This window comes from Gadus chalcogrammus, unplaced genomic scaffold (assembly GCF_026213295.1).
Source record: "Gadus chalcogrammus isolate NIFS_2021 unplaced genomic scaffold, NIFS_Gcha_1.0 GACHA078, whole genome shotgun sequence".
Taxonomy (NCBI): Eukaryota; Metazoa; Chordata; class Actinopteri; order Gadiformes; family Gadidae; genus Gadus; species Gadus chalcogrammus.
Genome location: NW_026613513.1, coordinates 162,704 through 190,448, shown reverse-complemented (window position 1 = coordinate 190,448; position 27,745 = coordinate 162,704). Strand labels below are relative to the sequence as shown.

General features: G+C 44.8%; 14 non-coding genes across 14 annotated transcripts; all 14 read right to left on the bottom strand.

The window, feature by feature from the left end:
* Window positions 1-2,419: 2,419 nt before the first annotated feature.
* trnav-aac (transfer RNA valine (anticodon AAC)) lies at window positions 2,420-2,492 on the bottom strand. The gene has a single exon. It is a non-coding gene; the product is annotated as a tRNA-Val (tRNA).
* Window positions 2,493-2,730: 238 nt separating this feature from the next.
* Window positions 2,731-2,803, bottom strand: trnav-cac (transfer RNA valine (anticodon CAC)). Its single transcript has one exon. It is a non-coding gene; the product is annotated as a tRNA-Val (tRNA).
* A 1,552-nt stretch (window positions 2,804-4,355) lies between these two features.
* trnav-cac (transfer RNA valine (anticodon CAC)) lies at window positions 4,356-4,428 on the bottom strand. The gene has a single exon. It is a non-coding gene; the product is annotated as a tRNA-Val (tRNA).
* A 1,205-nt stretch (window positions 4,429-5,633) lies between these two features.
* Window positions 5,634-5,706, bottom strand: trnav-aac (transfer RNA valine (anticodon AAC)). The gene has a single exon. It is a non-coding gene; the product is annotated as a tRNA-Val (tRNA).
* A 237-nt stretch (window positions 5,707-5,943) lies between these two features.
* On the bottom strand, window positions 5,944-6,016 carry trnav-cac (transfer RNA valine (anticodon CAC)). The gene has a single exon. It is a non-coding gene; the product is annotated as a tRNA-Val (tRNA).
* Window positions 6,017-8,017: 2,001 nt separating this feature from the next.
* On the bottom strand, window positions 8,018-8,090 carry trnav-aac (transfer RNA valine (anticodon AAC)). Its single transcript has one exon. It is a non-coding gene; the product is annotated as a tRNA-Val (tRNA).
* Window positions 8,091-8,674: 584 nt separating this feature from the next.
* trnav-cac (transfer RNA valine (anticodon CAC)) lies at window positions 8,675-8,747 on the bottom strand. The gene has a single exon. It is a non-coding gene; the product is annotated as a tRNA-Val (tRNA).
* Window positions 8,748-9,972: 1,225 nt separating this feature from the next.
* On the bottom strand, window positions 9,973-10,045 carry trnav-aac (transfer RNA valine (anticodon AAC)). The gene has a single exon. It is a non-coding gene; the product is annotated as a tRNA-Val (tRNA).
* Window positions 10,046-10,283: 238 nt separating this feature from the next.
* trnav-cac (transfer RNA valine (anticodon CAC)) lies at window positions 10,284-10,356 on the bottom strand. The gene has a single exon. It is a non-coding gene; the product is annotated as a tRNA-Val (tRNA).
* A 695-nt stretch (window positions 10,357-11,051) lies between these two features.
* On the bottom strand, window positions 11,052-11,124 carry trnav-cac (transfer RNA valine (anticodon CAC)). The gene has a single exon. It is a non-coding gene; the product is annotated as a tRNA-Val (tRNA).
* A 1,534-nt stretch (window positions 11,125-12,658) lies between these two features.
* trnav-aac (transfer RNA valine (anticodon AAC)) lies at window positions 12,659-12,731 on the bottom strand. Its single transcript has one exon. It is a non-coding gene; the product is annotated as a tRNA-Val (tRNA).
* A 237-nt stretch (window positions 12,732-12,968) lies between these two features.
* On the bottom strand, window positions 12,969-13,041 carry trnav-cac (transfer RNA valine (anticodon CAC)). Its single transcript has one exon. It is a non-coding gene; the product is annotated as a tRNA-Val (tRNA).
* Window positions 13,042-14,052: 1,011 nt separating this feature from the next.
* On the bottom strand, window positions 14,053-14,125 carry trnav-cac (transfer RNA valine (anticodon CAC)). The gene has a single exon. It is a non-coding gene; the product is annotated as a tRNA-Val (tRNA).
* A 678-nt stretch (window positions 14,126-14,803) lies between these two features.
* Window positions 14,804-14,876, bottom strand: trnav-cac (transfer RNA valine (anticodon CAC)). The gene has a single exon. It is a non-coding gene; the product is annotated as a tRNA-Val (tRNA).
* Between the last annotated feature and the right edge of the window lie 12,869 nt (window positions 14,877-27,745).

The following is a 27,745-nucleotide window of genomic DNA, read 5'->3' as shown; positions in this document are numbered from 1 at the left end:
GAGTTTAACTTTCATACAGTCTATGCTCTCAACTGCGAGCCCTAAATACAAATACTTCTCGAACCTGGGACCTTTCGCGTGATAGTAAAACGTGATAACCACTACACTACTGAAACCTGTGAGATTGAAAAAAACCCTAGAAAAAATTGTCATCAGAAGCACCCGCATGAACAGGTTTTCCGCGCAGGTTTAAATACTTAATAATATGACGAGGCTATCGGTTGAAGAGGTGGCGTGGTGCCCAGTAGACACTGCTGAAGGTTCTGTTCAAGATAGACTCTTCACGAATAGCTACTTGATAGTAAAGCAGGAGAATATAAATATTAACTTTGTATACCTCAAAACCGTTATGCTGTTTCCGCCCGATTTCGAACCGGGGACCTTTCGCGTGTGAGGCGAACGTGATAACCACTACACTACGGAATCACATACACAGTAAATCTGGCAACCCATCAGAATCCCGTCATCAACCGTCCAGTCTCATTCACAACATTTAATGGAACCAGGGTCAGAGAGGTCAGGTGTGAATGTAAGTGGTTATATCATACATGTTTGAAACATATTATCCTATCTGCTACAGCGGGGAACAATGCTAGCACGCTCGGCCTCAATTGTAAAGTCCCAGAAGTCCATGCTAGAGAGGTGCACGTAGAAGATTCAGTAACGCTAGGTAAATCAGGAAAGGAGGTTGACACCCAGACACTCCTAAGAACTTCTCCCAACTAGAGTTAGAGTTTAACTTTCATACAGTCTATGCTCTCAACTGCGAACGCTAAATACAAATACTTTCACCATGTTTCCGCCCGGTCTCGAACCAGCGACCTTTCGCGTGTTAGGCGAACGTGATAACCACTACACTACGGAAACCTGTTAGACTGAGGAAAACCCTAGAAAAATGTTGTCAGCAGAAGCTCCCGCATGAACAGGTCTTCAGCGCAGGTTTAAACACTTAATAATATGACGAGGCTATCGGTTGAAGAGGTGGCGTGGTGCCAAGTAGACGCTGCTGAAGGTTCTGTTCCAGATAGACTTTTCCCGAATAGCTGCTTGATAGTAAAGCAGGAGAATTTAAACATTAACTTTGTTGATCTCAAAATTGTAATGCTGTTTCCGCCCGGTTTCGAACCGGGGACCTATCGCGTGTGAGGCGAACATGATAACCACTACACTACGGAAACACATACATGGATAATCTGGCAACCCATCAGAATCCCGTCATCTACCGTCCAGTCCAGTTCACAACATTTAATGGAACCAGGGTCAGAGTGGTCAGGTGTAAATGTAAGTGGTTATATCATACATATTTGAACCATATTATCCTAAACATCAATTCGCCCATCTACTACCGCGGAGAACAATGCTAGCACGCTAGGCCTCAATTGTAAAATCGTGACGACAGCGGCCAAAGCCCGCCATGACATGCTAATGGGATACGAACCGTCCATTGCACGCTAGATGATCCAGGATGAGACGTTTACCCCAGCAGTCCATGCTGGAGAGGTGCACGTAGAAGACTCAGTAACGCTAGGCAAAACAGGAAAGGAGGTTGACACCCAGACACTTCTATGAACTTCTCACAACTAGAGTTAGAGTTTAACTTTCATACAGTCTATGCTCTCAACTGCGAGCCCTAAATACAAATACTTTGACCATGTTTCCGCCCGGTCTCAAACCTGGGACCTTTCGCGTGATAGTCAAACGTGATAACCACTACACTACTGAAACCTGTGAGATTGAAAAAAACCCTGGAAAAAATTGTCATCAGAAGCACCCGCATGAACAGGTTTTCCGCGCAGGTTTAAATACTTAATAATATGACGAGGCTATCGGTTGAAGAGGTGGCGTGGTGCCCAGTAGACACTGCTGAAGGTTCTGTTCAAGATAGACTCATCACGAATAGCTACTTGATAGTAAAGCAGGAGAATATAAACATTAACTTTGTATACCTCAAAACCGTTACGCTGTTTCCGCCCGATTTCGAACCGGGGACCTTTCGCGTGTGAGGCGGACGTGATAACCACTACACTACGGAAACACATACACAGTAAATCTGGCAACCCATCAGAATCCCGTCATCAACCGTCCAGTCTCGTTCACAACATTTAATGGAACCAGGGTCAGAGAGGTCAGGTGTGAATGTAAGTGGTTATATCATACATGTTTGAAACATATTATCCTAAACATCCATTCGCCCATCTGCTACAGCGGGGAACAATGCTAGCACGCTCGGCCTCAATTGTAAAGTCCCAGAAGTCCATGCTAGAGAGGTGCACGTAGAAGATTCAGTAACGCTAGGCAAATCAGGAAAGGAGGTTGACACCCAGACACTCCTAAGAACTTCTCCCAACTAGAGTTAGAGTTTAACTTTCATACAGTCTATGCTCTCAACTGCGAGCGCTATATACAAATACTTTCACCATGTTTCCGCCCGGTCTCGAACCAGGGACCTTTCGCGTGTTAGGCGAACGTGATAACCACTACACTACGGAAACCTGTTAGACTTAGGAAAACGCTAGAAAAATTTTGTCAGCAGAAGCTCCCGCATGAACAGGTTTTCAGCGCAGGTTTAAACACTTAATAATATGACGAGGCTATCGGTTGAAGAGGTGGCGTGGTGCCAAGTAGACGCTGCTGAAGGTTCTGTTCCAGATAGACTTTTCCCGAATAGCTGCTTGATAGTAAAGCAGGAGAATTTAAACATTAACTTTGTTGATCTCAAAATTATAATGCTGTTTCCGCCCGGTTTCGAACCGGGGACCTTTCGCGTGTGAGGCGAACGTGATAACCACTACACTACGGAAACACATACATGGATAATCTGGCAACCCATCAGAATCCCGTCATCTACCGTCCAGTCCAGTTCACAACATTTAATGGAACCAGGGTCAGAGTGGTCAGGTGTAAATGTAAGTGGTTATATCATACATATTTGAACCATATTATCCTAAACATCAATTCGCCCATCTACTACCGCGGAGAACAATGCTAGCACGCTAGGCCTCAATTGTAAAATCGTGACGACAGCGGCCAAAGCCCGCCATGACATGCTAATGGGATACGAACCGTCCATTGCACGCTAGACGATCCAGGATGAGACGTTTACCCCAGCAGTCCATGCTGGAGAGGTGCACGTAGAAGACTCAGTAACGCTAGGCAAATCAGGAAAGGAGGTTGACACCCAGACACTTCTATGAACTTCTCACAACTAGAGTTAGAGTTTAACTTTCATACAGTCTATGCTCTCAACTGCGAGCACTAAATACAAATACTTTGACCATGTTTCCGCCCGGTCTCAAACCTGGGACCTTTCGCGTGATAGTCAAACGTGATAACCACTACACTACTGAAACCTGTGAGATTGAAAAAAACCCTAGAAAAAATTGTCATCAGAAGCACCCGCATGAACAGATTTTCCGCGCAGGTTTAAATACTTAATAATATGACGAGGCTATCGGTTGAAGAGGTGGCGTGGTGCCCAGTAGACACTGCTGAAGGTTCTGTTCAAGATAGACTCTTCACGAATAGCTACTTGATAGTAAAGCAGGAGAATATAAACATTAACTTCGTATACCTCAAAACCGTTACGCTGTTTCCGCCCGATTTCGAACCGGGGACCTTTCGCGTGTGAGGCGGACGTGATAACCACTACACTACGGAAACACATACACAGTAAATCTGGCAACCCATCAGAATCCCGTCATCAACCGTCCAGTCTCGTTCACAACATTTAATGGAACCAGGGTCAGAGAGGTCAGGTGTGAATGTAAGTGGTTATATCATACATGTTTGAAACATATTATCCTAAACATCCATTCGCCCATCTGCTACAGCGGGGAACAATGCTAGCACACTCGGCCTCAATTGTAAAGTCCCAGAAGTCCATGCTAGAGAGGTGCACGTAGAAGATTCAGTAACGCTAGGCAAATCAGGAAAGGAGGTTGACACCCAGACACTCCTAAGAACTTCTCCCAACTAGAGTTAGAGTTAAACTTTCATACAGTCTATGCTCTCAACTGCGAGCGCTAAATACAAATACTTTCACCATGTTTCCGCCCGGTCTCGAACCGGGGACCTTTAGCGTGTTAGGCGAACGTGATAACCACTACACTACGGAAACCTGTTAGACTGAGGAAAACCCTAGAAAAATTTTGTCAGCAGAAGCTCCCGCATGAACAGGTTTTCAGCGCAGGTTTAAACACTTAATAATATGACGAGGCTATCGGTTGAAGAGGTGGCGTGGTGCCAAGTAGACGCTGCTGAAGGTTCTGTTCCAGATAGACTTTTCCCGAATAGCTGCTTGATAGTAAAGCAGGAGAATTTAAACATTAACTTTGTTGATCTCAAAATTGTAATGCCGTTTCCGCCCGGTTTCGAACCGGGGACCTTTCGCGTGTGAGGCGAACGTGATAACCACTACACTACAGAAACACATACATGTTGAATCTGGCAACCCATCAGAATCCCGTCATCTACCGTCCAGTCTAGTTCACAACATTAAATGGAACCAGGGTCAGAGTGGTCAGGTGTAAATGTAAGTGGTTATATCATACATATTTGAACCATATTATCCTAAACATCCATTCGCCCATCTACTACCGCGGAGAACAATGCTAGCACGCTAGGCCTCAATTGTAAAATCGTGACGACAGCGGCCAAAGCCCGCCATGACATGCTAATGGGATACGAACCGTCCATTGCACGCTAGACGATCCAGGATGAGACGTTTACCCCAGCAGTCCATGCTGGAGAGGTGCACGTAGAAGACTCAGTAACGCTAGGCAAAACAGGAAAGGAGGTTGACACCCAGACACTCCTATGAACTTCTCACAACTAGAGTTAGAGTTTAACTTTCATACAGTCTATGCTCTCAACTGCGAGCCCTAAATACAAATACTTCTCGAACCTGGGACCTTTCGCGTGATAGTAAAACGTGATAACCACTACACTACTGAAACCTGTGAGATTGAAAAAAACCCTAGAAAAAATTGTCATCAGAAGCACCCGCATGAACAGGTTTTCCGCGCAGGTTTAAATACTTAATAATATGACGAGGCTATCGGTTGAAGAGGTGGCGTGGTGCCCAGTAGACACTGCTGAAGGTTCTGTTCAAGATAGACTCTTCACGAATAGCTACTTGATAGTAAAGCAGGAGAATATAAATATTAACTTTGTATACCTCAAAACCGTTATGCTGTTTCCGCCCGATTTCGAACCGGGGACCTTTCGCGTGTGAGGCGAACGTGATAACCACTACACTACGAAATCACATACACAGTAAATCTGGCAACCCATCAGAATCCCGTCATCAACCGTCCAGTCTCATTCACAACATTTAATGGAACCAGGGTCAGAGAGGTCAGGTGTGAATGTAAGTGGTTATATCATACATGTTTGAAACATATTATCCTATCTGCTACAGCGGGGAACAATGCTAGCACGCTCGGCCTCAATTGTAAAGTCCCAGAAGTCCATGCTAGAGAGGTGCACGTAGAAGATTCAGTAACGCTAGGCAAATCAGGAAAGGAGGTTGACACCCAGACACTCCTAAGAACTTCTCCCAACTAGAGTTAGAGTTTAACTTTCATACAGTCTATGCTCTCAACTGCGAGCGCTAAATACAAATACTTTCACCATGTTTCCGCCCGGTCTCGAACCAGGGACCTTTCGCGTGTTAGGCGAACGTGATAACCACTACACTACAGAAACCTGTTACACTGAGCAAAACCCTAGAAAATTTTGTCAGCAGAAGCTCCCGCATGAACAGGTTTTCAGCGCAGGTTTAAACACTTAATAATATGACGAGGCTATCGGTTGAAGAGGTGGCGTGGTGCCAAGTAGACGCTGCTGAAGGTTCTGTTCCAGATAGACTTTTCCCGAATAGCTACTTGATAGTAAAGCAGGAGAATTTAAACATTAACTTTGTTGATCTCAAAATTGTAATGCTGTTTCCGCCAGGTTTCGAACCAGGGACCTTTCGCGTGTGAGGCGAACGTGATAACCACTACACTACGGAAACACATACACGGTGAATCTGGCAACCCATCAGAATCCCGTCATCTACCGTCCAGTCTAGTTCACAACATTAAATGGAACCAGGGTCAGAGTGGTCAGGTGTAAATGTAAGTGGTTATATCATACATATTTGAACCATATTATCCTAAACATCCATTCGCCCATCTGCTACCGCGGAGAACAATGCTAGCACGCTAGGCCTCAATTGTAAAATCGTGACGACAGCGGCCAAAGCCCGCCATGACATGCTAATGGGATACGAACCGTCCATTGCACGCTAGACGATCCAGGATGAGACGTTTACCCCAGCAGTCCATGCTGGAGAGGTGCACGTAGAAGACTCAGTAACGCTAGGCAAAACAGGAAAGGAGGTTGACACCCAGACACTCCTATGAACTTCTCACAACTAGAGTTAGAGTTTAACTTTCATACAGTCTATGCTCTCAACTGCGAGCCCTAAATACAAATACTTTGACCATGTTTCCGCCCGGTCTCGAACCTGGGACCTTTCGCGTGATAGTCAAACGTGATAACCACTACACTACTGAAACCTGTGAGATTGAAAAAAACCCTAGAAAAAATTGTCATCAGAAGCACCCGCATGAACAGGTTTTCCGCGCAGGTTTAAATACTTAATAATATGACGAGGCTATCGGTTGAAGAGGTGGCGTGGTGCCCAGTAGACACTGCTGAAGATTCTGTTCAAGATAGACTCTTCACGAATAGCTACTTGATAGTAAAGCAGGAGAATATAAACATTAACTTTGTATACCTCAAAACCGTTATGCTGTTTCCGCCCGATTTTGAACCGGGGACCTTTCGCGTGTGAGGCGAACGTGATAACCACTACACTACGTACACAGTAAATCTGGCAACCCATCAGAATCCCGTCATCAACCGTCCAGTCTCGTACACAACATTTAATGGAACCAGGGTCAGAGAGGTCAGGTGTGAATGTAAGTGGTTATATCATACATGTTTGAAACATATTATCCTAAACATCCATTCGCCCATCTGCTACAGCGGGGAACAATGCTAGCACGCTCGGCCTCAATTGTAAAGTCCCAGAAGTCCATGCTAGAGAGGTGCACGTAGAAGATTCAGTAACGATAGGCAAATCAGGAAAGGAGGTTGACACCCAGACACTCCTAAGAACTTCTCCCAACTAGAGTTAGAGTTTAACTTTCATACAGTCTATGCTCTCAACTGCGAGCGCTAAATACAAATACTTTCACTATGTTTCCGCCCGGTCTCGAACCAGCGACCTTTCGCGTGTTAGGCGAACGTGATAACCACTACACTACGGAAACCTGTTAGACTGAGGAAAACCCTAGAAAAATTTTGTCAGCAGAAGCTCCCGCATGAACAGGTTTTCAGCGCAGGTTTAAACACTCAATAATATGACGAGGCTATCGGTTGAAGAGGTGGCGTGGTGCCAAGTAGACGCTGCTGAAGGTTCTGTTCCAGATACACTTTTCCCGAATAGCTGCTTGATAGTAAAGCAGGAGAATTTAAACATTAACTTTGTTGATCTCAAAATTGTAATGCCGTTTCCGCCCGGTTTCGAACCGGGGACCTTTCGCGTGTGAGGCGAACTTGATAACCACTACACTACAGAAACACAAACATTGATAATCTGGCAACCCATCAGAATCCCGTCATCTACCGTCCAGTCTAGTTCACAACATTTAATGGAACCAGGGTCAGAGTGGTAAGATGTGAATGTAAGTGGTTATATCATACATGTTTGAAAAATATTATCCTAAACATCCATTCGCCCATCTGCTACAGCGGGGAACAATGCTAGCACGCTCGGCCTCAATTGTAAAGTCCCAGAAGTCCATGCTAGAGAGGTGCACGTAGAAGATTCAGCAACGCTAGGCAAATCAGGAAAGGAGGTTGACACCCAGACACTCCTAAGAACTTCTCCCAACTAGAGTTAGAGTTTAACTTTCATATAGTCTATGCTCTCAACTGCGAGCGCTAAATACAAATACTTTCACCATGTTTCCACCCGGTCTCGAACCAGGGACCTTTCGCTTGTTAGGCGAACGTGATAACCACTACACTACGGAAACCTGTTAGACTGAGCAAAACCCTAGAAAAAAAATTTCAGCAGAAGCTCCCGCATGAACAGGTTTTCAGCGCAGGTTTAAACACTTAATAATATGACGAGGCTATCGGTTGAAGAGGTGGCGTGGTGCCAAGTAGACGCTGCTGAAGGTTCTGTTCCAGATAGACTTTTCCCGAATAGCTGCTTGATAGTAAAGCAGGAGAATTTAAACATTAACTTTGTTGATCTCAAAATTATACTGCTGTTTCCGCCCGGTTTCGAACCGGGGACCTTTCGCGTGTGAGGCGAACGTGATAACCACTACACTACACGGATAATCGGGCGTAAGTGGTTATATCATACATGTTTGAAACATATTATCCTATCTGCTTCAGCGGGGAACAATGCTAGCACGCTCGGCCTCAATTGTAAAGTCCCAGAAGTCCATGCTAGAGAAGTGCACGTAGAAGACTCAGTAACGCTAGGCAAATCAGGAAAGGAGGTTGACACCCAGACACTCCTCACAACTTCTCACAACTAGAGATAGAGTTTAACTTTCATACAGTCTATGCTCTCAACTGCGAGCGCTAAATACAAATACTTTAACCATGTTTCCGCCCGGTTTCGAACCGGGGACCTTTCGCGTGTGAGGCGAACGTGATAACCACTATACTACGGAAACACCTGCACGGAAAATCTGGCAACCCATCAGAATCCCGTCATCAACCGTCCAGTCTCGTTCACAACATTTAATGGAGCCAGGTTCAGAGTGGTCAGGTGTGAATGTAAGTGGTTATATCATACATATTTGAACCATATTATCCTAAACATCCATTCGCCCATCTGCTACCGCAGAGAACAATGCTAGCACGCTAGGCCTCAATTGTAAAATCGTGACGACAGCGGCCAAAGCCCGCCATGACATGCTAATGGGATACGAACCGTCCATTGCACGCTAGACGATCCAGGATGAGACGTTTACCCCAGCAGTCCATGCTGGAGAGGTGCACGTAGAAGACTCAGTAACGCTAGGCAAAACAGGAAAGGAGGTTGACACCCAGACACTCCTATGAACTTCTCACAACTAGAGTTAGAGTTTAACTTTCATACAGTCTATGCTCTCAACTGCGAGGCCTAAATACAAATACTTTGACCATGTTTCCGCCCGGTCTCGAACCTGGGACCTTTCGCGTGATAGTCAAACGTGATAACCACTACACTACTGAAACCTGTGAGATTGAAAAAAACCCTAGAAAAAATTGTCATCAGAAGCACCCGCATGAACAGGTTTTCCGCGCAGGTTTAAATACTTAATAATATGACGAGGCTATCGGTTGAAGAGGTGGCGTGGTGCCAAGTAGACACTGCTGAAGGTTCTGTTCAAGATAGACTCTTCACGAATAGCTACTTGATAGTAAAGCAGGAGAATATAAACATTAACTTTGTATACCTCAAAACCGTAATGCTGTTTCCGCCCGATTTCGAACCGGGGACCTTTCGCGTGTGAGGCAAACGTGATAACCACTACACTACGGAAACACATACACAGTAAATCTGGCAACCCATCAGAATCCCGTCATCAACCGTCCAGTCTCGTTCACAACATTTAATGGAACCAGGGTCAGAGAGGTCAGGTGTGAATGTTAGTGGTAATATCATACATGTTTGAAACATATTATCCTATCTGCTACAGCGGGGAACAATGCTAGCACGCTCGGCCTCAATTGTAAAGTCCCAGAAGTCCATGCTAGAGAAGTGCACGTAGAAGACTCAGTAACGCTAGGCAAATCAGGAAAGGAGGTTGACACCCAGACACTCCTCAGAACTTCTCACAACTAGAGATAGAGTTTAACTTTCATACAGTCTATGCTCTCAACTGCGAGCGCTAAATACAAATACTTTAACCATGTTTCCGCCCGGTCTCGAACCAGGGACCTTTCGCGTGTTAGGCGAACGTGATAACCACTACACTACGGAAACCTGTTAGACAGATCAAAACCCTGGAAAATTTTGTCAGCAGAAGCTCCCGCATGAACAGGTTTTCAGCGCAGGTTTAAACACTTAATAATATGACGAGGCTATCGGTTGAAGAGGTGGCGTGGTGCCAAGTAGACGCTGCTGATGGTTCTGTTCCAGATAGACTTTTTCCCGAATAGCTGCTTGATAGTAAAGCAGGAGAATTTAAACATTAACTTTGTTGATCTCAAAATTGTAATGCTGTTTCCGCCCGGTTTCGAACCGGGGACCTTTCGCGTGTGAGGCGAACGTGATAACCACTACACTACGGAAACACATACACAAAAAATCTGGCAACCCATCAGAATCCCGTCATCAACCGTCCAGTCTCGTTCACAACATTTAATGGAGCCAGGGTCAGAGTGGTCAGGTGTGAATGTAAGTGGTTATATCATACATGTTTGAAACATATTATCCTAAATATCCATTCGCCCATCTGCTACAGCGGGGAACAATGCTAGCACGCTCGGCCTCAATTGTAAAGTCCCAGAAGTCCATGCTAGAGAGGTGCACGTAGAAGATTCAGTAACGCTAGGCAAATCAGGAAAGGAGGTTGACACCCAGACACTCCTAAGAACTTCTCCCAACTAGAGTTAGAGTTTAACTTTCATACAGTCTATGCTCTCAACTGCGAGCGCTAAATAAAAGTACTTTCACCATGTTTCCGCCCGGTCTCGAACCAGGGACCTTTCGCGTGTTAGGCGAACGTGATATCCACTACACTACGCAAACCTGTTAGACTGAGGATAACCCTAGAAAAATTTTGTCAGCAGAAGCTCCCGCATGAACAGGTTTTCAGCGCAGGTTTAAACACTTAATAATATGACGAGGCTATCGGTTGAAGAGGTGGCGTGGTGCCAAGTAGATGCTGCTGAAGGTTCTGTTCCAGATAGACTTTTCCCGAATAGCTGCTTGATAGTAAAGCAGGAGAATTTAAACATTAACTTTGTTGATCTCAAAATTGTAATGCTGTTTCCGCCCGGTTTCGAACCGGGGACCTTTCGCGTGTGAGGCGAACGTGATAACCACTACACTTCGGAAACACATACACGGGGAATCTGGCAACCCATCAGAATCCCGTCATCTACCGTCCAGTCTAGTTCACAACATTAAATGGAACCAGGGTCAGAGTGGTCAGGTGTAAATGTAAGTGGTTATATCATACATATTTGAACCATATTATCCTAAACATCCATTCGCCCATCTGCTACCGCGGAGAACAATGCTAGCACGCTAGGCCTCAATTGTAAAATCGTGACGACAGCGGCCAAAGCCCGCCATGACATGCTAATGGGATACGAACCGTCCATTGCACGCTAGACGATCCAGGATGAGACGTTTACCCCAGCAGTCCATGCTGGAGAGGTGCACGTAGAAGACTCAGTAACGCTAGGCAAAACAGGAAAGGAGGTTGACACCCAGACACTCCTATGAACTTCTCACAACTAGAGTTAGAGTTTAACTTTCATACAGTCTATTCTCTCAACTGCGAGCCCTAAATACAAATACTTTGACCATGTTTCCACCCGGTCTCGAACCTGGGACCTTTCGCGTGATAGTCAAACGTGATAACCACTACACTACTGAAACCTGTGAGATTTAAAAAAAAACTAGAAAATATTGTCATCAGAAGCACCCGCATGAACAGGTTTTCCGCGCAGGTTTAAATACTTAATAATATGACGAGGCTATCGGTTGAAGAGGTGGCGTGGTGCCCAGTAGACACTGCTGAAGGTTGTGTTGCAGAAAGACTTTGCTCGAATAGCTGCTTGATAGTAAAGCAGGAGAATTTAAACATTAACTTTGTATATCTCAAAACAATTTTCTGTTTCCGCTCGGTTTCGAACCGGGGACCTTTTGCATGTCAGGCGAACGTGATAACCACTATATTAAGGAAACCTGTGAGATTTAAAAAAACCCTAGAAAATGTTGTCATCAGAAGCTCCCGCATGAACAGCTTTTCCGCGTTGGTTTAAATACTTAATAATATGACGAGGCTATCGGTTCAAGAGGTGGCGTGGTGCCAAGTAGACGCTGCTGAAGGTTCTGTTCAAGATAGACTCTTTACGAATAGCTACTTGATAGTAAAGCAGGAGAATATAAACATTAACTTTGTATACCTCAAAACCGTTATGCTGTTTCCGCCCGATTTCAAACCAGGGACCTTTCGCGTGTGAGGCGAACGTGATAACCACTACACTACGGAAACACATACACGGTAAATCTGGCAACCCATCAGAATCCCGTCATCAACCGTCCAGTCTCGTTCACAACATTTAATGGAACCAGGGTCAGAGTGGTCAGGTGTGAATGTAAGTGGTTATATCATACATGTTTGAAACATATTATCCTATCTGCTACAGCGGGGAACAATGCTAGCACGCTCGGCCTCAATTGTAAAGTCCCAGAAGTCCATGCTAGAGAGGTGCACGTAGAAGACTCAGTAACGCTAGGCAAATCAGGAAAGGAGGTTGACACCCAGACACTCCTAAGAACTTCTCACAACTAGAGATAGAGTTTAACTTTCATACAATCTATGCTCTCAACTGCGAGCGCTAAATACAAATACTTTCACCATGTTTCCGCCCGGTCTCGAACCGGGGACCTTTCGCGTGTTAGGCGAACGTGATAACCACTACACTACGGAAACCTGTTAGACTGAGCAAAACCCTAGAAAATTTTGTCAGCAGAAGCTCCCGCATGAACAGGTTTTCAGCGCAGGTTTAAACACTTAATAATATGACGAGGCTATCGGTTGAAGAGGTGGCGTGGTGCCAAGTAGACGCTGCTGAAGGTTCTGTTCCAGATAGACTTTTCCTGAATAGCTGCTTGATAGTAAAGCTGGAGAATTTAAACATTAACTTTGTTGATCTCAAAAAAGTAATGCTGTTTCCACCCGGTTTCGAACCAGGGACCTTTCGCGTGTGAGGCAAACGTGATAACCACTACACTACGGAAACACATTTAAGGAAAATCTGGCAACCCATCAGAATCCCGTCATCAACCGTCCAGTCTAGTTCACAACATTTAATGGAACCAGGGTCAGAGTGGTCAGGTGTGAATGTAAGTGGTTATATCATACATATTTGAATCATATTATCCTAAACATCCATTCGCCCATCTGCTACCGCGGGGAACAATGCTAGCACGCTAGACGATCCAGGATGAGACGTTTACCCCAGCAGTCCATGCTGGAGAGGTGCACGTAGAAGACTCAGTAACGTTAGGCAAAACAGGAAAGGAGGTTGACACCCAGACACTCCTATGAACTTCTCACAACTAGAGTTAGAGTTTAACTTTCATTCAGTCTATGCTCTCAACTGCGAGCCCTAAATACAAATACTTCGACCATGTTTCTGCCCGGTCTCAAACCTGGGACCTTTCGCGTGATAGTCAAACGTGATAACCACTACACTACTGAAACCTGTGAGATTGAAAAAAAAACTAGAAAATATTGTCATCAGAAGCACCCGCATGAACAGGTTTTCCGCGCAGGTTTAAATACTTGATAATATGACGAGGCTATCGGTTGAACAGGTGGCGTGGTGCCCTGTAGACACTGCTGAAGGTTGTGTTGCAGAAAGACTTTGCTCGAATAGCTGCTTGATAGTAAAGCAGGAGAATTTAAACATTAACTTTGTATATCTCAAAACAATTTTCTGTTTCCGCTCGGTTTCGAACCGGGGACCTTTTGCATGTCAGGCGAATGTGATAACCACTATATTAAGGAAACCTGTGAGATTTAAAAAAAAAACTAGAAAATGTTGTCATCAGAAGCTCCCGCATGAACAGCTTTTCCGCGTTGGTTTAAATACTTAATAATATGACGAGGCTATCGGTTCAAGAGGTGGCGTGGTGCCAAGTAGACGCTGCTGAAGGTTCTGTTCAAGATAGACTCTTCACGAATAGCTACTTGATAGTAAAGCAGGAGAATTTAAACATTAACTTTGTATACCTCAAAACTGTTATGCTGTTTCCGCCCGATTTCGAACCGGGGACCTTTCGCGTGTGAGGCGAACGTGATAACCACTACACTACGGAAACACATACACGGTAAATCTGGCAACCCATCAGAATCCCGTCATCAACCGTCCAGTCTCGTTCACAACATTTAATGGAACCAGGGTCAGAGTGGTCAGGTGTGAATGTAAGTGGTTATATCATACATGTTTGAAACATATTATCCTATCTGCTACAGCGGGGAACAATGCTAGCACGCTCGGCCTCAATTGTAAAGTCCCAGAAGTCCATGCTAGAGAGGTGCACGTAGAAGACTCAGTAACGGTAGGCAAATCAGGAAAGGAGGTTGACACCCAGACACTCCTAAAAACTTCTCACAACTAGAGATAGAGTTTAACTTTCATACAGTCTATGCTCTCGACTGCGAGCGCTAAATACTAATACTTTCTCCATGTTTCCGCCCGGTCTCGAACCGGGGACCTTTCGCGTGTTAGGCGAACGTGATAACCACTACCTTACAGAAACCTGTTAGACTGAGCAAAACCCTAGAAAATTTTGTCAGCAGAAGCTCCCGCATGAACAGGTTTTCAGCGCAGGTTTAAACACTTAATAATATGACGAGGCTATAGGTTGAAGAGGTGGCGTGGTGCCAAGTAGACGCTGCTGAAGGTTCTGTTCCAGATAGACTTTTCCCGAATAGCTGCTTGATAGTAAAGCAGGAGAATTTAAACATTAACTTTGTTGATCTCGAAATAGTAATGCTGTTTCCGCCCGGTTTCGAACCGGGGACCTTTCGCGTGTGAGGCGAACGTGATAACCACTACACTACAGAAACACATACACGGTAAATCTGGCAACCCATCAGAATCCCGTCATCAACCGTCCAGTCTAGTTCACAACATTTAATGGAACCAGGGACAGAGTGGTCAGGTGTGAATGTAAGTGGTTATATAATACATATTTGAACCATATTAGTAGTTAATACTCGCCACTACTTGGGTAGGTTTATGAAAATACCAACTTCCGGTTGGGGGGAGGGGGTGGGGTGGTGTTAATGACGGCACTTCCGGTTGGTGTTGTTATGTCAAAGACTTTTGGCTATGCTGTGTATTTCAATATAGGGGTCTACGTTCTCCTCTCCTTATGGGTCAGCTAGAGTGCGAGCCTGCTATGTGTCGTGTGAAGCGTTTTATGGCCATGTCTCTTCCTCTCTTTGCGTGTGTTGTCTTAAGGCACTTAAGGCACAGCTTTCAATGCATTGTTTTGGTGTTTGGTGTTGTTCCTCGTCCCTCTGGTTAACGTCTCCAATAGCCAGAGAGTTACATGTTTACCATCTGGTAGACATCCACATCCACCATAAGCCATCCTAAGTATATTTGTGTGTGTGTGTGTGTGTGTGTGTGTGTGTGTGTGTGTGTGTGTGTGTGTGTGTGTGTGTGAGGTGTTCACCATAAAGGCCTCCACACACCGGTGCCGCAGCGCAGCGTCGCGTATTTTACGCGCGTCAAAAGCACGCCCCTAGCACCAACAGGAGGCGGCGCGACGGCCGCGCTGCAGTATAAAATCAGGAAGTCACCTGTCAATCAACCGCAGCAAAGACACGAAACGCAATGGGTGAGTAGCCTATTGTAGCCTAGTTTATTTATTTTCCATCTTTTTGGCTGAATAATTGAAAAATGTAGGCTAATCTGCGCAGTGAAAGTATGTTTTCAAGCATCAGATCAACTTAGTTTGTAGGGCACTTTATTGTTTTATTTACTGTCATTTCTTATTTATTTTATATTTTGCAATTATTCATCTACTGCATCAACAATCTCAATAACTGCAGGACCTTCTATTAAGCCTTTTTAGTATATAGTGCAGTCACCTTTTAAGGCCAATTGTTATTGTGTGTATTTATTGTATTGAGCTCCTGGATGGCTTTATTGATCCCCGTTGGGACCAATACAGTATCTATCTATCTATCCATCTATCTATCCTTAACATAGCCACACATTTACATGTATGCAGCCAGTAGTTATCCATTTAAATTGAGCAAGCTCTTTTACATTTTATTGAGTTTTTTTATTTCAACAGAACAAATAACTGTTGCCAGACAGAGGGGGGCTGCCCTTCTTCTCCTGCAAGGAGCAAGGAGAAGACGAAGGGTTTGGGTGCACCCCATCAATGAACGGAGACAAGAACAGGGGGTATGCCACAATCTGGTCCAGGAGCTCCGTGCAGATCCTGAGAGGCACGCCAATATTTCAATTCGCTACTAAGTGTGCAATGGCAGAACCATATGGTGCAGCCTATATGATGACCTATAATCTAGTTATTATCCCTCTCTGGTATACTCTTTTGCATATATATACTTTTTTTTATCCCTCGGGATAAATACAGTGTTGTTATTGCTGTGCTGGATTCAGTAGCCAGTGTATTTTATTTGAGTGCTCGAGACACTTAATGTTATTTTTCCCTAAATCCAGAGAGACAGTTAATACATGATCTGATACCAGAGAGACAGTTAATACATGACAATGCATTTTTGAGCTTTGCCTGTGTTTCCTTTTACTTATCTATTTTATTGTATGAGAATGTTTCTATGTGAAGCACTTTGAGTCTGCTTCATGTATTAAAAGTGCTATATGAATGAAGTTGCCTTGCCTTAAAAAAATATATATATATTACAAGTAATCTGGTTTCTACCTACATGGTGTGATTATATGTGACTTGATTTCGTCTATTTTCCATTATGGTTAATGGTTTGGGTACTTAGTCCACCATTGTTGATTTCTCACCTGAAGATCCAATCTCCAGAGCTATGGCTCGCCAGGCAATGACCTTTTTGGAGTTGTCTTTGTAATGACGGGAACTTTGGTCATACAATTCAACATATTTTTCCACCTCGACGACCAGTCTCTCATCGTCCATTCTCGTAATTGTTTATCACAAACGAAAGAGGGCGACATCCAGTGGTGAGGGGTAGATATGGAGGTGCCTACGGGACCCGCGATGTACAAACCAGCTTTTACAAAGCGCTTTTTCAGGGGCGGCGACGCTCGGGAATAGAACATTGTCTCGAAGAGTAGTTGGGCGGCGCGGCGCGGAACGCTGCCGCGCGGCTAGTCGGCGCCGGTGTGTGCTAGTACACCCGGAATAATGGGGGCAGACTTTTTGACGCGACGCTGCGGCGCCGGTGTGTGGAGGCCTTAAGGCACTTAAGGCACTTAAGGCACAGCTTTCAAGCAATGCTATGGTGTTTGGTGTTGTTCTATGCCCCCTCTGGTTAACGTCGCCAATAGCAGGAGGGTTACATGTTTACCATCCGGTAGACAACCACATCCTCCATAAGCCATCCTAGGTGAAAGGGTGTGTGTGTGTGTGTGTGTGTGTGTGTGTGTGTGTGTGTGTGTGTGTGTGTGTGTGTGTGTGTGTGTGTGTGTGTGGGTATGTGTGTGTGTGTGGGTGTGTGGGTGTGTGTGTGTGTGTGTGTGTATGTGTGTTTTGATATAATAAAGTGTTGAATATTATTATATGTAACCTCTTAATACATACCTATATATATTCTATTATTTGCGTTTATTATAAGATATATGTATTAACCTACGTATCATTAGTAGATAGTCTATTGTGTGAATGTGTAGGCGTAGGCCAATGGTATCTAGGCATGCGCACTAACGGCGTGTCTATTGGTCAGGAGGTCATAACACTGGGGGTAGGTGTGTCGGGTATTCTGTGGATCACCTATAGGGGATATATATCGAACCAGTGCAGAATGAAGATAACCCTGATCCTCCAAACACCCTGATCCTCCAAACACCCTGATCCTCCAAACGTCTGAGCGCTAGGCTAAGCTAGTAGACTCGTCATAGCGGCTGCAGAAGAAAGGAGAAGACAGAAAAACAGCTACTACAACCTGCTCAACTATGCCTACTGACTGTAAGTATTCATATGAGTGTAATATGTTATTATTATTATTATTATTATATCATGACTATGACCATGTGTATGCGCGGCCCATATCTGATTGATACATAGTTTTTCCGTAGTGATTTCTGACGTCGGCTATGAGAGCGTGAAAAGGCATCAGGTTCCACGCGCACGTAAGATGATTTTATAGCAACGTATAATATATAGATCCCTCTCACTCTCTATCATTATTATTATTATCGGCTATAATATATGCACATAGAATAACCGCTAAATCGTATGTTTCTGTCGTGTAGCAGGTGCTGATATTCGGTTGAATAATCAAAGATCGATACTCTGTGATCGGACCAATGTGGGGGCCAGCGGCAGTTATGGTGAGTTATTAGTACACACGCTATTATCATACATGTATTACATCTATTTTATTGTGCATTTAATAATGAATAAAAAAAAATAATAATAAAGACCAGCCAACCCTAACCCCTGTATACTTTTGTATTTTCTGTTTTTTATTGGTTTACGTATAGTACCTATCGTGGATGGTGTGAAACAGTGGACCCCTGGATCAAACCGTCTAACCAAGAAAAATAACAAAAGACCCCATCTAGGACCGGCTCTACCTCTACCCTGCTCGCCGCTAACAGTGGTGCAACAGCAGATCCCGTATAAAAAGGGGCGCAAGGACACCGCACATAGTGTTTTAACTCCAGAGAATTTTAACGTGGTTCTCCATGCTGTCATAAACCCTAAAATCGCCCACCACGGGGGTGGATGGTCTGAGTCCAAACAGCCGTTGATTGAGACATCGGTTGTACCTGTGTCTGAGCCGCCTGCAGAGACCGTTACTGTACAGCCGGATGGAGGCATTCAGCCTGGTAGGAAATTAAAGAAAAATGTATATGCTATAGAGGGGGGGGGGGGGTTGAACATGATGGGGTGTGATATTGATTATGTCGATTTCTTTTTTCTATTACAAACAGTCCTTGGAGACCCTCAGGATGCACCACTACCAGAACTGACCGATGAGGATCTCGAGGGTCTTACCGACGTTCCGTTGTGGCCCTCACAGCTGTTGGAACAGCTCGACTTCACTCCCGCTCATTGGATAGACCCTCCAGCTACTACCGTAGTGGGTACCGCCAGGGCAGAGCCTGTAAACCATCAGCCTGCAGCCCCCGCCTCTGGATCACGACCCATCCTCATCCAGGCCTCTATCCACAATCCACCAGGCACTGTGAGTCGTCCCACCGCCATCGGAGCAGTGGCTACGCTGCTACCCGACGGCTCAGCGGCTGCTGATGAATACATTGCGGGTGGTCCATGTACCAACTGTTGTAAGGATTGTGTTGGTAAATTAACCTTGGTAACTACAGCAGTTTATGTAAACTCCTTAACCATTGGTCGTCAGTGTAAACTGGGTGCATTGTCTGTGAAAAGTATTGACAGCAGATTTCAGACTATCGAAGAGCAAACGGCGCAGTCACTCGAGATCATCGGGGAAATCAAGGACGAGCTAGTGCGTTACGGTCTGGCTATAGAATCAATACAGCAGCAGATTTTGGTTGTCGAGGCAGCAGTGCGTGTTAACACTCTGGCCTTGGATAGGGGGCTTCTGATATCTAATATGGCGCGGAAAATTTGGCTAATTGAAACTACGGCGCAGGATAACATCAGGGCCTACAAGGCCATGTCTGCCCGGATGACTATCATGAATGATGCTCTGGATATGCTTACGATGAATCGTTAGTATTTGATTTGTGGTTTTGGGGTGTTCTTTTTATTATTTTTTTTGTTTGTTATCTTTTTCGTTTATTCTGTGGAGAGGATATTTTTGTTTTAAACTGAACGTAATAAAAACTTTTTTCTTTTAATATCTGACTAAATAACTTCTTTTTTTTTTATCTATTGGCTTAAAAACTATAGCTGAACACAATGCATAAAGCTATTAGCCCCAGAAAAAGGAAATTCAAATCTGTAGACGGTAATCTCAAGAGACGGCGTAGATCTGATAGCGGGGGTAGCATTATGGATGTAGATCTTGAAGAGATGGCTATGAGGTATGATACACCCGGCGATACGTCTGTAGGCCATGTGGGGGGTGGGGGCATGAGTGCTGAAGGTGGTTTAGACATGCGGGAAATACGTGCTGACATAGCTAGAACTAGACGTGTGTTAATTGATGCTGATGTAGGGGGTAATAGAATGACAGAGGCCCTAGACAGGGCTGCTATGATAAATGTTTCGAACGATCCATGTGCAGATGGCGGGGAGGTGTGTGTGGGGTTAGATGTCCCCGGGGATATAGACACACGGGATGTGTTGTATGCGGCGGCATACACCAGAGATGTACTTAACACTGTCGATGGGTGGCTGGCTAGTGTACAAGAGAGGCTAGACATAGCCAAGCAGATAGACATAACATCACCGATAGATGTATTGCATGTGTCGCAACGTGACGAAGGGGATGGTGAGGGTTTTCAGGAACCCCTGGCGGCTGCAGGGGGTAGGACTGGTGACTCTATAGAGTCAAATATACAGGACGGTGGCGGTGGTGGTGGTGGTGGTGGTGGCGGTGGTGGTGGCGGTGTTGTTGACGTTGATGGTGACGATGGTGGTGCTGATGTTGTTGGCTGTGGTGATGATGATGATGGTGGTGATGATGGTACACCTGCGCCTATGGCGGCGGGTGATGATGATGTCGAGTTGCATACTAGATTATTTTCCCGCTTTAACGGTTTTGAGGTTAGACAGACCATTGATCTGAGAAGTATATCCCTTGAAAATGTACAAGAGGTCCCTGATTTGATCAGGGAGAGGCTGTCGGGGGTTATAACAAACTGTTCACAAAGTACAGCCGACGGTAGTGTCTTAAACGTTGTTTTGAGAGGGCCTTCATTGGCAGCTGATGTGCAGGCTGTGCTCGTGGCAGGTGATGATTACAATGCAGATTTGTTTATGGATCATATTAGCCAAGTCATACAGAGCAACGACACAGGTCTGACGGATGATGTGTTAGAGCTGGTGGTCACAGGGGTCCATAACAAACGGGGTGGTGGGCGTTTGAAGTTAAAAACAATTCCCTATGATGAGATCATAAACAAGAAGAAATTAAATCTCTACACACCTAGTAACACACATGACAATTTGTGTTTCTCACTATGCATGACACATTTTCTGCAGGAGGGGGTAACCGGAGGCAGCACAGTGCCCGACGAGACTAATTTGGAGGCGGCTCGCAAATTACATAGGGAGCTGGGGTACGGTCCAGATCACTCTGTGGGTTTCGCGGATGTTTTCAAATTTGAGAGACATCTAGATGTTAAAATCTTGATATTTCATCATAATGATGCATTCAAGAAGCTGGAGATGTTCCAGACGCATACGGGCCAACATCCTAAAACAATATGGTTGTACCTACATGATAACCATTATCATCGTATAGTGAACCGCACGGCTTTCTTTGGTACGCGACATGTGTGTGAATATTGCTACAAGGCCCATGAGGGAATTCTATTCCACAAATGCCCGGTCCATTGCAATGTGTGTCTGACAGTGTGCGATAGCCTGGCAGGTCGTACTATAAAGTGCACGGACTGTAGTCGTATATGCCGCTCGCAGGTCTGCTACGCCATACATAAGCAACGTTCTGCCGTACATAAAATGATACCATGTGAAAAGATCAAATACTGTAATCAGTGTTGTAGACAGTATATCATACCGAAGAAGAAAAAGAAGAGGGGGGAGGAGGAGGAGGTGGAGGAGGAGGAGGTGGAGGAGGAGGCCTATAAAGGGCATGTATGCAGCGTGTCAAAGTGTCATCACTGCGGTGAACCGATACTCAGCGACACTGTACATGAATGTTTTATTCAGCCGTACGACCGCCTTAAGAAACGCAAGCGCAAGGGTCGACGCAAAGGTCGGGGGAACCGTTATACGACGGCTGCACCTGTAGATGACGATGATGATAATAGCCGTTTATCTAATGATTACATATATTATGATTTCGAAACGCGCGTGCATGAGGGTCGACACGAAGCAAACTTTGTTGCTGCTAAGACTTCTGTAGGCGAGGAATGGTATGCTAACGGTACAGATTGTGTGGGAGAGTTTGTGAGACGCTACAGAACAGGGGCTTATAGGTTGTTTACATTCATTGCACACAACGCATCGGGCTTCGACAGCTATCTTGTTCTGGAATGCATGACCAAGCAGGGTATTATACCCTTTATAGTCATGAAGGGTAGCAGAGTCGTTATGATGCGCGATGATGCCTACAGTCAGAGATGGGTCGACTCATTTAGCTTTTTGCCCATGCGGTTGGCTAAAGCACCGGAGGCGTTGGATTTTGAAGATATGGCGAAAGGTCATTTTCCTCATAAATTTAACACACGGGCCAACGAGTCTTATGTCGGTGCCTACCCTGAGATCTCATATTATGGTTATGATTCCATGACTAGCGATCAAAAGACAGATTTCGCTATATGGTACAGATCTGTAAGGCATAAAAAAATTGACATTCAGAAACAGCTGCGTCACTACTGTGTCAACGATGTGAGGATCCTGCACACGGCGTGTGGGATCTACAGTGAAAATTTCATAGAGTGTGCAACTATAGACCCCTTTGCATATGCCACTCTGGCTTCGGCGTGCATGGCCACCTTCAAAAAGTCGTTCTTGAAAAAAAACGTCTTGGCATTGACCTACGAGGGGGTCTATCGGAAAAAGCAAAAGTCGTTCTCATGTGCATCCATCCAGTGGCTTGAATATCTATCCCACTCCAATAACCTGGAGATTCAGCACGCTCTCAAGCACGGGGAGGCTGAATATGGTCCATTCTTCCTAGATGGATATGCACCGGCTATAAACACAGCCTATGAATTTGCAGGATGCTTTTATCATGGGTGTGAACGGTGCTACAACGCTGGTCATAAGAATCCTGTCGTCAAAAAGACCTATGGTGAATTATGGTTGCAGTTTCACCTCAAAGTCACGGCCCTCAAAAGAGATCATGGTTTAAGAGTGGTGGTCATGTGGGAGTGTGAGTGGCACAGACTGAAAAAGACAGATGCTGCAGTGCAGGCATTCTTGGCTACTCTGAAGATACAACCCAGGATTGATCCTCGCGACTCTCTCTATGGGGGTCGCACCAATGCCATCAAAATGTACCACAAGGCCGAGCCCGGTGAGAAAATACGCTACTATGACTTTACCTCTCTCTACCCCACAGTACAGGCCCGCTGTCCATACCCTATAGGACACCCCAAGATAATTTTTAGGAATTTTGGTCCTTTGGATGGGTATTTCGGCATCGTCAAATTCACTGTGTTGCCCCCCAGAGGTCTTTACCATCCTGTGCTCCCTTACAGATGTCATGGGAAGCTGATGTTTCCCCTCTGTGGTACATGTGCCACTGAGCTCAATCAGACAGACGCATGTCATCACGGCGACGATGAAAGGGCTCTGACAGGTACATGGGTGACTTTAGAGGTAGAAAAGGCTGTAAAAAAGGGGTACGTGATAATACAGATGCATGAAGTATGGCACTACCCCAGGTGGTCAAAGTCTCTGTTTAAAGGGTATGTCAAAACGTTTCTCAAGCGTAAACAGGAGGCTTCAGGATACCCCAGCACAGTGGATACTGAGGAGAAACAGCAGGCGTATGTGCAAAACTATCTGGTTAAGGAAGGCATACAGCTGGATCACGACAACATGAGCGTTAACAAAGCCATGCGTAATTGCAACAAGTTGATTCTCAACAGCCTGTGGGGTCGCTTTTCGCTACGCCCAGACCTACCCACTTGTGAGCTAATTGCTGCACCTGAAAGGTTCACCCAGCTCATGTTCAGCGACAGCTATCACATTAGCCACTTTTGTTTTGTTTCTGATGAGGTGGCCCTTGTACAATGGAAACACAAAGATGCCCGTCTCGAAAGGGCTCGGGATGTTAACGTGATTGTGGGGGCTGTGACTACGGCCCATGCCAGGCTCATGCTCTATGACCTTCTAGACAAATTACAGGAGCGTATCCTCTATTGTGACACAGACAGCATCATTTTTGTTTCTAAGGAGGGTGATTGGGTACCCCCTTTAGGTCCTTATCTGGGCGACTTGACCAACGATAAATGATGCCGATCGGTATGGTACCGAGCAGGAGGATTACATTAGCGAATATGTCTCAACAGTTCCTAAAAGCTATGCCTACCACACACGTCAGCACAAGTCTGTAGTCAAATGCAAAGGGGTGACTTTAAATGCAGCAAATGCTAAAGTGGTTACCCAGCAGACACTGAAATGTCTAATAGATGATTTTGTCAACAATCGACCGCAAACCCGCGACATCACCACCACGGTAGATACCATTCAAAGTAATAAGAATAAGCTTCTGCTTAAAAACGCTACTGTGGTTAAACGACTTAGGGTGGTTTACAACAAACGCAGGGTTTTTCCCGACTACACTACGCTTCCTTACGGCTATTAACCATTTTGTTTTATAGCGTCCATATGATCCCTGTTTTTCTTCTTCTTTTTCTTCCACATATTTTTTTTTTTTATATCTTTTTATATTATTCATTTTGTATTTTTTGAGGTGGTATGCATATTGTGTTAAGAAAATCATTTCATACGGAAATATACCACACTTTCCGGCAGGTTATTAACTATTTTGTTTTGATTTATTGTTTTCAAATTGATCCATGTGTTCTTCTCCTTTTAATCTTTTTATTTGAATCATTCTGTATTTTAGGGGTATTCATAATGTGATAAAAGAAATTCAAATCACATGTTAAATGTATATGTATCATAATGTATCTGTATATACTTTTATATGCGTCATGCATTAATGATGAATGACTGTGTTAATAATCATGCATGTGTTAATAAAGAATGTTAACTGTCACATGTTTCACGGTTCTATGGTCACAAGGCAGCCGTCCGTCAGAGGGGATGCACACAGACCGCAGAGATGGCTGTTGCACACGCTACGTTTGATCCTAGGCTACAGCACCCGTTCAGCATGGTAGTATCGGGACCGTCAAACAGCGGCAAAACCTACTTTGTCAAAACAGTCATTGAAAATATGGATCGGTTATTCTCAGAAAAGATTGAAAATATAGTATATATTTATTCATGCTGGCAGCCCATATATGATGATCTGCTTAAAATAAGGAACATTCACTTTATAGAAGGGATCCCCAAATCTTTATGCAATGATACAGTCTTACCAGTCCATACTAGAAATCTGCTCATTATTGACGACTTGATGAACGACGCATGCAATAATTTAGAGGTTCAGTACGTTTTTTCCAAATATGTACACCATCGTAATCTCAGTTGTATGTATCTGGTCCAGAATTTATTCATGCAGGGTAAAACCAGCCGTACAATTAGTCTAAATACCAATTACATGGTTTTGTTTAAGAACCCACGTTACAAATATCAGATTATGCTGATAGCCAAACAGATGTTTCCGTGTAAGACAAAATATTTTCTAGAAGCCTTTAACGATGCTACAGACATGCCTTATGGGTATCTGCTTGTAGACTTTAAAGCCATGACCCCAGACAACATGAGACTTAGAACAGATATATTGTCGGACCGGCATGTTGTATACACTCAGAGAGCAAAGTGATTAGCCCCAAAAGACCATGTCCTCACGTATAAGCAGAAATCGTGAACGTCTTAAGCAACTATATAAAGCACCTCCAGCACAGCGTAAAGCTATCCTCAGGACAGCCAACACCGACTTTATCAACTCGCTGTGTGAAATAGCCTTGAACATTTTACAAGGCAAAATACCGCTGACCCCCCCGTCAGCATACGAAATTGCGTAGGCGAAAGAAGGATCTCAGAATACTCGCCAATAAAAATGTACTAATATCTAGAAAGTGAAGGGAAAAACGGTCTGTCTAGTTACTGGATCAGATAAAATGAGACGGAGAGGTAATAAAGTCTGTCGGCACGAGGACCTTGGATTTATTAAGTAAAGTGGCAACGGTTATACAGAGTCATAAAGCGTGAGAAATCGAATATGTCTAAGTCCCTAATCAGCGCTGATGGTTCGTCCAGAGCTTCGCCTCCGTGGAAGGTCTGCTTCAGAAGAAGAGGGAACAAGAGTCCCTGTGTGGTACAGTTTTTATGCTGTATCCTCCTCTCGATGAGGTGTGTGCGTTTGAGGTGTGTGTGGTTCTGTGTGTTTTGGCTCCCAGGCCCTGAGAGAGCTTCGTAACTGGGGAGAGTTCCTCGTGTCTCCGGTGTGATAAATTAAAACGGGGAGTGCCCCCCTGAAATGTCTCGTGTGTGATAATTTAATGTGGCTCTCAGGCCCCTGGTGTGGGCAGAGGTATCTCTTGGTTCCTCCTAACGGGGAAGAGCTCTCAAAATGTCTCCTGTGTGATAAATTAATGTGGCTCTCCCGTTCTGGAGATGATACTGGTGCATTGTCTGAGTGTCCACCATCTGCCTGCCTGGGAGATGGGGCCTTCAGCTCCGGCCTTGACCTGACTATATATTATCATGTTTGTGTTGTTGGGTTAGAGCAAGAGTTGACTATATTATAATGTGTCCATGTGATGTGCTCATCAGGCTAGGGTAGGAGTTAGCTATATTTATAATGTACATGTGATGTACTCAGCAGGTTATTTTTCCCAACAAAAGAAAAGACTAATCAATCAGACTGGTGGATTTCTTCTACCCCTGCTGTCTGTGGCCGTACCGTTGTTTACAAGCCTGTTCTCAAGAGGAGGCTGATTATAATGGATCATACGCACAAGATGTATCTAGTTCCTCAACATCAACTCGATGCCTTAAAGCATACCCAACCCAGGGATTCTGTTAGACAGACTGCTGAAAATGAGCTGGATAAGGCCATTGCGATGGTGTTGAACACTCCCGATACAGACCTATATGAAAAAGCTGCCAGGTACGGAGCGGTCCTGCAGCGTTATCTATCCATGGTGAAACAAGGACAGCGTGAGCATGGAGAATTAACTCTGTCACTTGCGGATGGGGGCCCAGTTCATACACCTGTGGCGGCACAGCATGGTGTTGATGACGATGATGGCATCGGCGATCATATTTATAAGGATATAATGAAACATATACCCGTCAGAAGCAAGAGCAACACCAGACATATCCTAGACTTTAAAGAAATCTAAAAATGTCTCATGGACGGACAAGGGGGAACTCGTTTTACAAGGCGAAACTATTAAGGGGTCCCATATGTTTGATCTGTTAAAGAATGTTGCCGCCCCATACCATGTTGTCGAATCTGTCAGACCACAGGGATGGAATGTATTTCTGAAAATTTTAGCCAGTAATAATATACCGCTATCGGCTATCCCTAATAAACAGCTCAGACAAACTGTAGACATGTATAAGTATACACCCTCAACTATGGGTGACTCTGCGGCGGCAGCTATGCCTGTCTCATCTGGTAAAAGGAGGAAACGTAATCAGACATTGCCATCTATTACCTCCCCTGGAATGCCTATGGCCGAGTGGATACCATTTTGATTTTCTTATGTATTGTGGTAACTCGGTTTGGTGGGAGGGCTCCAAGTAAGGATCAGGCAGGGTGTGAGGGTCCAAAGCCTCAAACGGCGGTTTATTACACGCGGTTGGTTAGATTCACACAAGTGTACGCTGTACATTGAAGTCGGGGGGGGTTGCTCGAGTCGTCGTTCCCGTGTCCGCCGTGCGGCTCACTCTCCGCTCTCGGTCCTCTGCGTCGTCCTCTCTTCCACTCGACTTCTCCCGACCTGTCGTTTGGTGGCCTCCTTTTAACCCCTGGGTGCC